This window comes from Schistocerca americana, chromosome 2 (assembly GCF_021461395.2).
Source record: "Schistocerca americana isolate TAMUIC-IGC-003095 chromosome 2, iqSchAmer2.1, whole genome shotgun sequence".
Taxonomy (NCBI): domain Eukaryota; kingdom Metazoa; phylum Arthropoda; class Insecta; order Orthoptera; family Acrididae; genus Schistocerca; species Schistocerca americana.
In genome coordinates this window covers 1038775962-1038785834 of record NC_060120.1, presented here as the reverse complement: position 1 = coordinate 1038785834, position 9873 = coordinate 1038775962, and the positions used below count along the sequence as shown (strand labels likewise).

The following is a 9873-nucleotide window of genomic DNA, read 5'->3' as shown; positions in this document are numbered from 1 at the left end:
CATAAAAGTGCAACTTGTATGATTTGTGTACCATATTCTATGACGCTACAGGGCAACTACTAATGTAAAAACCATTCAGCATCAAGCTAAGGTGCTTCTCTATAATTCTTTCACAAGCTATTATCTTCTATGTGTAGTATAGCATAAATTTTTTGCGTGAGTTGTTTATTAAAATGTGACTCTTGGCACTGACTCCATACATACACCAGTACATTGTCAAATGTCCAACATCAGCACAACAAATGCAATTTTCCACACCACCTATGAACTAAAGCATCTTCAGAGAACTCTGTCCTACAATACATGTTAATATTCTCTGCACTAAACACTACAGCAGGAAACCATCATCCATTAAAATTACAGATATCCCAGATAAGTATCTTTATTTCTGAAAATGTACAGCAGAAAATTTACATAGATCCATTACTGTTAAAATACATCATTATTGTTTTTCTTATGTTTTATCAACATTGTACTTCGCAGGTATTGGAACAGGCTGCTTCTCCTTGATACTGTCATTGATGGACTTCACAGATGAATATTAGACATAATGTTAGAATAAAAACAATAATTCATTAACACAAACATAGAGCTTTATTCATTGTTCTACCCTTCAAATTCTAAATGTAAATTTCGCCGATAAAGGTACTGCCGTTATCTGTTTAATGCATACTGATACGACTGCACATGAATATAAAACATAAGGACTTATCTGATGTATGGAGCTGTACACACAACGTGAATGCACAGAGTAGCTACATCACTATACTGTCACTTTTTTCGACAAAATCTGCTGTCCAAATACAGATTTTGTTTACTATGTCAGTGAACAGTAATTCGAGTATCATTGGGCCAAATTATTCTGGAAGACACCATTCAGAAACTTAATGTTCCATTATTAGTTACAAAAATATATTCGACTCTTAAATTTACTTTGAAAGACACGGTACTACCATTCTCACAAGCAATCTTCGATTCTTTCCTCATGACGTCATTCATTCTGAAAACGAAACCAAAACTTCCTACTAATAATGAGATCGGGGCACATTAATCAGGTGTACTAACTCACTTGCCCATTTTTAAAAAAATTACATTCGTTTACGACATAAAGCCAAATATCGAGCCACTGGCATTTTTTTACAGGTTCTTAAGTCTACAATACACATAAAGTTATTTCTTAATCTAGTATGTCAGTATTCGAAAACACAATGCAAGCAATGATGAAAAGCAGTAGCGAAATGTTACACAAAAAAATCAATTTATCACTTTATGACACATGTATGACGAAATGATGTTGTTTCTATTTTATTACAACAGGTACAAGATTGCTTATTCTATAGTCCGCTCGACCTGAGGAATTTGCAACTCAAAGTAGATAAACAAAAGTTAGTAAGTGATATCGTAAATGATGAATATATGATGGCATTCTCTTACTTAAAGCACCTATGCAGCTAAATTCAGCTTATCCATTACAATATTCTATACACTACATACTTCATAACATCGTTCTCAGATATGCTTCAAATTAAACTTAACTAAACTTTTAAAAATCACAAAAAAACAACAAAATTTATTATATCACAATCATAACCATCATCTCATATGACCTGCTTCAGTACTGAAATGTAAATAAATGGAGCTTGTGACTGTACAAATATTATTCTTACTTGCGCGAAAATCAACAGCACTACAATTCTACTATTACACAAACCATTTTGTACCAAAGGAAATGATCTAATTTTGCACTTTCGGTGTTAATCAGTCTTCGTTCTCATTTACGCATCATGTAATCACTGCCGGCCACCATCAAAACAAAGAAAGATGATTATGTTTGTATACAAACAATGAATGTAAAGATAGCAACATTACACAGTAGTATATTGAAAATAAATAAGCTAATTCATCATATAATGTGGAAGAGAATTTCGACAGTAGCCAGTGCAGAAAGAGGTGAGGTGTGAAGAAAGATTTTCCAACCTTGAAAAAAACAAATAGACTGTGACAGTCTCAGTCTTATCATTTTTTCTGATTCTATCAGGTCATGGAACAATTAAATCAAAAAGTAGAAATCTTCAAAAGATAGTTACACAAACAGTTTAGGAAATGCACTGAAAATATTTCTACATACCTCACCTCTTCTAGATGTTTGCTGAGGATGAACCACAAGAACCATTCTGAGAAGTGTGCCCACATTTTCTACAATGTGCTTCAAGCTTGTAATAAAAAGCCTAATAATTTAGTGATGCTTGCAAGGAAGCAAAGTATTTAAAATGTCGTTAAAAGAAAGAACTTTTGATGTATCACTTTATATTCCAAACAACTACTAATGTGACACATTTATTACAACTACATACAATTCGTTATATTGCTCATTTGAGAATTCATCATGATACAGCAGTGCATATTGACCTGAGGAACTGACAAGATGAGTACGATCTTTGATATGAAAGTCTAGACAGAACCACTACTCAAGCCACTCATTTTTACATTGGTCATCAACAATTAGCATACTACCACTGATAAAGTTTTTTAACAACATAAGTCCAAAATTCAAACTTTAATGGAAGTACAGTTACAACTGCAAAATTTCTCCACACAATAAGGAAAAAACATACAAATTTACTGTGTTGTTTGATGATGTTATCAAAATACTGAGAAAATTGCAGTTTATTTTGTGACAGTTGAAAGTAATACTTTATAAGGTTTACTGTAAATTGTAAATGGAAACACGTGAAACACTAGCCTCTCTCTGGGAAATCTTCTGAAATAAACTCAGAAAACAAGGGAAGAGTAGATAGAAAATTGCTCACATAGAACACAATTTCTGTTTAACCCGTAAGCATATGATGAATTGATTCCATTCTTTAGCCAAGATCGATTTAGCTTTGTAGATGAAAAGGAAAATGCAAAGAGAAAATTTCTGCTTGAGTGATTCCATGATTTTCAACTTCTTTGCTCAATAATTATAAAGCTAAGGTCTGTTGGAGTAACTGTTTGGATAGACTTCATTTGTAAATAAAAATACATTACTTACACACAGAGAGCTCTGACAAAATGAAATGAGAAATGCCTCTGATATACATGGTGACTAATCACAGTTAGCTGAGTATGTCACAATATTGTTTTATAAATTGAATGACTCATACATAATGTAAATTGCAATGGTGTACAGTATGACATTCGTTGAAGAAATTCCTTCCATTGTCTTTGCAGTCATTTTATATTATAAGCAGAAGCAGGAAAGTACCTCAAATTGGAGTAATGTAGGATGCAGAGCAGCGTAACATTTCCTCACTGCACTCTCAGAAATCATTCGCTGTTATTCCCAAGAAGAGCGATGTTATGCTAGATGTCTGCTCCATACTTCCTGCTTCTTTCGAAAGCTGCTCCAGTGATGCACTGCCAGTATTATGATAAGAAGAATCTATGGTAAAGTCGTCACTGTCCAAACTGAATTGACGACCCAAAAAGAATCTGACTGGGAAAAAATTGTGTCCACCTCACCACTGAAACAGTTGTTACATCTGCAGCTGTAACAGCTGGCACAGAGGTAAAGGGAGCAGAAAGCAATAAATTTCAGTTGTATAACTTAATGGCATGACACATCACAGAAAATGGGCCTACAGGACAGGGAGCAAGGGAAAAGTAGAAAGATTATAAAAACGTCTGGGTACTGAAATATTTGCTCGCAGCTCATTCCAGTGCTACTCTGTCGTTTTATGACCGTAGAGAACCTTCGTTTATACAAGCTAAAATTATTTAGTTACGTATTATTAGAGCGTGATCGATCACAAATATTACTTTAAAATTAATCTATGGTAGCTGTACAAGTATACGATGGGATGATGAAAAATACGTCTTAATTTAAACAGATTCTATCTTTGTACTGTTGGTGTGTTATTACAGTCTTTAAAGCTATCGGCACTAGACTCACAGAACATTATTATCACTTTTTAAAAAAACATGGACTTGTTCCTAAATCGTTCTCAGTCTACATCATATGCGGTAGTTAATGAGGTGAGATAAATGAGTGCTGTGCTTAATGTGTGGTCTTGCAAAGTGAGCGAGTAAATTAAATTCTTACGCTTCTGTAAAATATAAGCTTTTTTTGTTTGTTTGAGAGTTTTCCTTTGTACTGATGACAGAAGCCATGCCACAGAAAAAATATGAAGAGTTGAGATTTTGCCAATTGTACGTGATTGTCCTATCAGATAGCCTTCTCTGATCTTCTCTTTCTGAGTTACAGGTACTTAAAGTGACGAGCAGTTCTACTATTACGTTTCTTTTCCATTGTTAAACATGCTCGTAATGAAAAATTCACTTTCTTTTGCGCCCACTATAGACTATGTTGTACAGACAACTCATTTTTACAAGAGTGTGGTAAAATTTCACTTCTGATAGTACAATTAGATATTTCCAGTTACATCTATTTTGAAAACACTACATTTTTCTCCTACATCGATGCTTTGCCTACATTGCTTAAGATGTTGCTTTTATTATTGAGCCTCAGTAAACCATTACAGAATCCACACTAGAGAAATGTTCCACTGAACACACATATAGAGTACAGTTTATACCACTTGCTGAAACAATCTTGCCTCAAAATAGCCTCTTCGTTGTGCAGAACAATAAGCGAACTTAAAGCTACTAATACGAGAAACTGACGAGTTTGGCACATTGAACATATCGCGTCACAAACACACAGTTAATGTTCTGTACATTAAAATTTCTGTTGCCCTGGCACTCATGAATCTTGAAGAAACATTTCTGCATCACAAACAGAAACAACGTTGGTCACAATTACTGGTTGATGCACTCAATCATGATGTCACCTGGACTGTTGGTGGGTAGTGAAGTAGCCTCTTATTACAATAGCCTCTCTCTTGATAGCCTCTTGATGTTGCGTATTATTAGATACTGAACTAATTTTCGTGTCATGTTGTAGCCTCTTCATAGTTTTGTCACCTGAATTCAAGTAGTAACTTACATATAATAAGATGGGTGTGGCAAGAGTGGCATATTGAACAGTCTCAGAAACAAAGGGTGTGGGTGACCTAATGCAGCAATGACGTTCCCTTTGGGTGATACAGAGCGTAAGACTTCAATTAAAATGCAAATTCTTGTCATTACTCTTGAGAGATGATATACACATATCAGAGCAGTGGCAATACCAGTGTGTTTGGGTGTAGCGTGATACAAGGGAAACTCTTCTTTAAAGGTCCTCTCCTTGCTGGCCCTGTTTAGCTTCTGAAGAAATTTCTCTTTACGTCATATGCTGCGGTAGTACCTACTTTGACGTATTTTAAATTAAAAACGAATTCACTCGGTTTTCTTTATCAGGCACAGTGTAGCATTTAAAGAAGTCATTTGAGTAGGATTAAAATGATATTACAGATGTAATTAACACTCTGAAGACTGAACCAACGAGCAGATCCACTTCAGCCCTGTCTACACCCATTACTTCGTCCATATCTTGCTTTCCTCGTCACGAATGGAGACTTGGATTTGTTCAATGGACAGGAGGTTGAACGCAGCACAAGCTGTGGAACGTGCATGAATACACAAACAGTCCCTGACCCTTTCCTGTAGCTACATGGATTCCTCAGTAAAGGTAAACTGTCTGCTATGTCGGTCTCTTATTGTTGTTATTGGGCCCATTCAAAGAGATCTCTATTTTTCTTCTTCTTCTTCTTCTTCTGAGCCAATGTGCACTATGTAGCGAAGCCACTTTCAAGTGTAGAGATCGCATTTATATTCCACACACAGCCAAATTGTCTTATTGGTATCCTCATGCATTTCTCATTATGTGACTGTATAGGTGAATTATATGTCAAGTGCAGGTATTGATACTGGACACTACAACATCTGCAGTAGGGCGAAAATATGTCCGTTCTAGACTCTGACCTATGGTTGGCGAACGAACAGCAGAATTTGTATCTTTACTGTTCTCAGGTACTATATACAGGGCTATGAAGAGGCAAGAATAAGGTCATTATGGCACTGATGTCTCACACTGCGTTCTTCTGTTGATCTTTTTTTTAATTTTTAAATGTACATCAGCCTCTCTGTCTCTCATTGCTTCACATGCAGAGCTCTTATACCACATTTAATGTTGTGAAGTTGTTTGTATCACTTCATATCAGCGTTCAATGCTGTGCCTTCTTCTTGTGGTTCAGTAACGTCTGGCTGATCAGTGGATTTACTCCCATATTGTTCCCAGTTAATGTGTTAGAAGACAAGAAAGTGGTAAATATGGCACGTAGAATTTTGGGTTGTCCTTATTGTCAAGAGTCTTCCTACCCTCACTCACGCTCTGTATTGTTCATTTCCGTGTTAGTTAATGAGTCCACGTCTCTTGCCAAATTCGGAGAATGAGGTCATTTTGCAGCACAGTTGACAGATTCTGTCCAGTCCAGCACAAGAAACTGTGCAACGCCATGACCTAGGGCGGTTGCTGATAAGTGGAGAAGAAGTCTTTTCACACTGAAAAATCGTGTCTACGGAGAAGCAGCCTGTTGTTGATACCATATTGCGAATACGGAGAAGCAGCTACTTGTTGATACCATGGCGTCATCATAGGGAAGCAGCCTGTTGTTGATACCATGTTGCGAGTACGGAGAAGCAGCTTGTTGACGATACCATTGTGCGATTATGGGGAAGTTGCCTGATGTTGGTACCAAGATGCAATTATGGGAAAGTAGCTCTGGCTGCTATGGGGAGGCGAGTCGTCACCTGGCCGGAACGCACACCATTCTTTTGCCAACAGCCATCCTGGAAAAGAAGAAAACTACTTTATTACCAGCAACAGAATCATCATCAACGTGCTGAGCTTCACTACTCATAAATCTCGTTAACTGATCGCAGTTTACGAAGCTCAAAACTTATTAGGGTTAGGAAACACAGATAAAGGTGGGCGAACAAAGAGTGTGACCATAATGATAGAGCTGATGTCAACCCAAAGACTGAACATCAAAATTCTTTACTATACATGGTCCTATTCTTTACTATGCATGTCCTATTCGAGGTAGCACACCACTGCCTTCTTCCAAGTTTTCAAATGACTTATCTGCTCAGTTGTTGACAAACCAGCGGTTTAACGCTACTACGAACCACGGTGCATTTGGGTAATATTCACATACACAAATCATTGCCAGAGGTGGAAGAAGCGATAGATGGAAAACTGGAAAACCCTTACAGAGACCGAGGAGTGCATCGCAGATTTACAGATTTGTAGCCACCGAATCACATGAGGGTAACTACAATGGACAAAAAATTTTAGTGTGCAACATCTCACCTGGCAAGAGCTTTCACAAGATGTGATTAAACAACTATTATTCAAAAATTAGGGTATCGGACAAGACAGAGCACATCTTATAAAAATAATATTTTACTTCAGTCTTATGTTATACGCAGTATATCTTCCATTCACAATATACAGGGAAGACCCAAAGAAACTGGTACACCTGCCTAATATTGTAGGGCCCGTGCGAGCACGCAGAAGTGCCGCAACACGACGTGGCATGCACTCGACTAACGTCTGAAGTAGTGCTGAAGGGAACTGACACCTTGAATCCTCCAAGACTGTCCATAAATCCGTAAGAGTACAAGGGGTTGGATATCTCTTCTGAACAGCACGTTGCAAGGCATCCCTGATATGCTCAATAATGTTCCTGTCTGCGGAGTTTGGTGGCCAGAGACAGAGTTTGGTGGTCAGAGACAGTGTTCAAACTCAGAAGAGTGCTCCTGGAGCTACTCTGTAGCACTCTGCAGTAATTCTGTATGTGTGGGGTGTCGAATGGTCCTGCTGGAATTGCCCAAGTCCTTCGGAATGCACAACGGACATGAATGGATGCAGATGATCAGATAGGATGTTTACATACGAGTCAGTTGTCAGAGTCGTATCTAGAAGCATCAGGGGTCCCATATCCCTCCAACTGTACACGCCACACGCCATTACAGAGCCTCCGCCAGCTTGAACAGTCCCCTGCTAACATGCAGGGTGCATCGATTCATGAGGTTGTCTCCATCCTCGCACATGTCCATCCACTCGATACAGTTTGAAACGGGACTTGTCCAATCGCCAACACATTTCCAGTCATCAGCAGTCGAATGTCAGTGTTGACACTCCCAGGCGAGGCGTGACGCTTTGGTTAGGCAGTCGTCAAGAGTACATGAGTGGACCTGCGGCTCCGAAAGCCCATATCGATGATGTTTTGTTGAATGGTTTGCACGCTTAGACTTGTTGATGGTCCAGCATTGAAATCTGCAGCAATTTGCAAAAGGATTCTACTTCTGTCACGTTGAACGATTGTCTCGAGTCGTCGTTGGTCCCGTTCTTGTAGGATCTTTTTATGGCCGCACCGATGTCGGAGATTTTACCGGATTCCTGATATGCACAATCACTCGTGAATTGGTCGTACGGGAAAAAATCCCCACTTCATCGCTACCTTGGTGATGCTGAGTCCCATCGCTCGTGCGCCGACTATAACACTACGTTCACACTCACTTAGAACTTGATAACCTGTTATTGTAGTAGCAGTAACCGATGTAACAACTGCGTCTGACACTTGTTGTCTCATAGAGGCGTTGCCGACAGCAGCGAGGTTTCTGTCTGTTTACATACTGTATCTCTGTATTTGAATACGCATGCCTATACCAGTTTCTTTGGCGCTTCAGTGTATTTTACAGTTGATGAGATACACGTGATAGGGTGACATTCATCTTACACACGTTACAAACGCTGCGTTTTTACAATCACATGGTTCTTTCACAGTTTCTATAGACAAACAGATTCGTTAACATTTATAAAAGATTCTCTCAAATCGCACAGTGTGGTTGCCAACTAATCATGAGACATCGTTTCGCCAAATATTGGTAAGGATAGCTGATGGCACGCAGTGGACTGTATCAAGATGCAGTCTTCTCGGGATGCGAGTTATTTTTCTCTCTCGGTGAGATATTAGCATTTTTTAAGCTTTCTGGTCAATTTCTTTATCTTACGACAAAAACAGATATCGCGGGGTTGCCTAGCGGAGCGTATTTGGGGGAATCACTTTCAACATTGCACGATCGCATTCCCTCATCTTAAAAAATCTCGTCGTATAATTGCGGATTTGCTTGTCCGTCCATCCCCCTCCCCCTAGGAGTCAATTAACGGAAAACAAGTTGTTTTCCCGCATGAAGAACTTCATTTTCAATCTAAAATTCTCCTTTGGCTCTCCATTTCATGTCTTTTATGAAAACATTAATATTGCAAAGTAGTAACGTAAAAATAAAAAAATAAAACTTTCTGCACAGCGACTCCAGCCCGCGACCCTCAGGTTAATGTTCTGCGTTCTTTCCGCTGCGCCAGTCACTGTATGGAAAGGTACGTCGACATTGATGGCCTCCATACATCATATATCGGTGATGACGAGTAGGCGCGATCGCCTAGTGAAAGTGAAGTCATTGTCTCTGTTCATCAGGCTAACAACCACTCGTATTTCAATAGCCTTCTTTAGAACACAGTCCCAGATACACTAGGTCTGTCCTAACACTTCCGTTTCTTCATGTTTCATTGATGTAGGGAAGATGCTCATTCTACAGACATCACCTGAAGACAACAGCACAGTATGCTATCAAAAGATCGTTTCACGTAGACGACTGAACCATGGTAAACACCCGGCAGCAATAAAAACGGTCCTTAGTTCGTCACGCTGCTTCTATGCAAGTGTGGCTCATGCCAAAATAGTACTGTCTGAAAATAGCTGCACAGATATTCAGCCGGATCTTTGTAAGAGTTCAAAGTGCCACAAAAATTAGCAAAAACACTTTGTCCAGAGACTACAGTAGCAATGAGTCGCATCTGGAATCGGTCAACTCACACAAATACCT

At 38.7% G+C, this 9873-nt stretch overlaps 1 long non-coding RNA gene across 1 annotated transcript in view; it reads right to left on the bottom strand.

Moving 5' to 3' along the window:
- Nucleotides 1–366: 366 nt before the first annotated feature.
- Nucleotides 367–9873, bottom strand: part of LOC124596434 — a 28438-nt gene continuing 18931 nt past the window's right edge. The window contains exon 2 of the long non-coding RNA XR_006978297.1: nucleotides 367–6771. This is a non-coding gene — a long non-coding RNA (uncharacterized LOC124596434). The remainder of the gene's footprint in view (nucleotides 6772–9873) is intronic.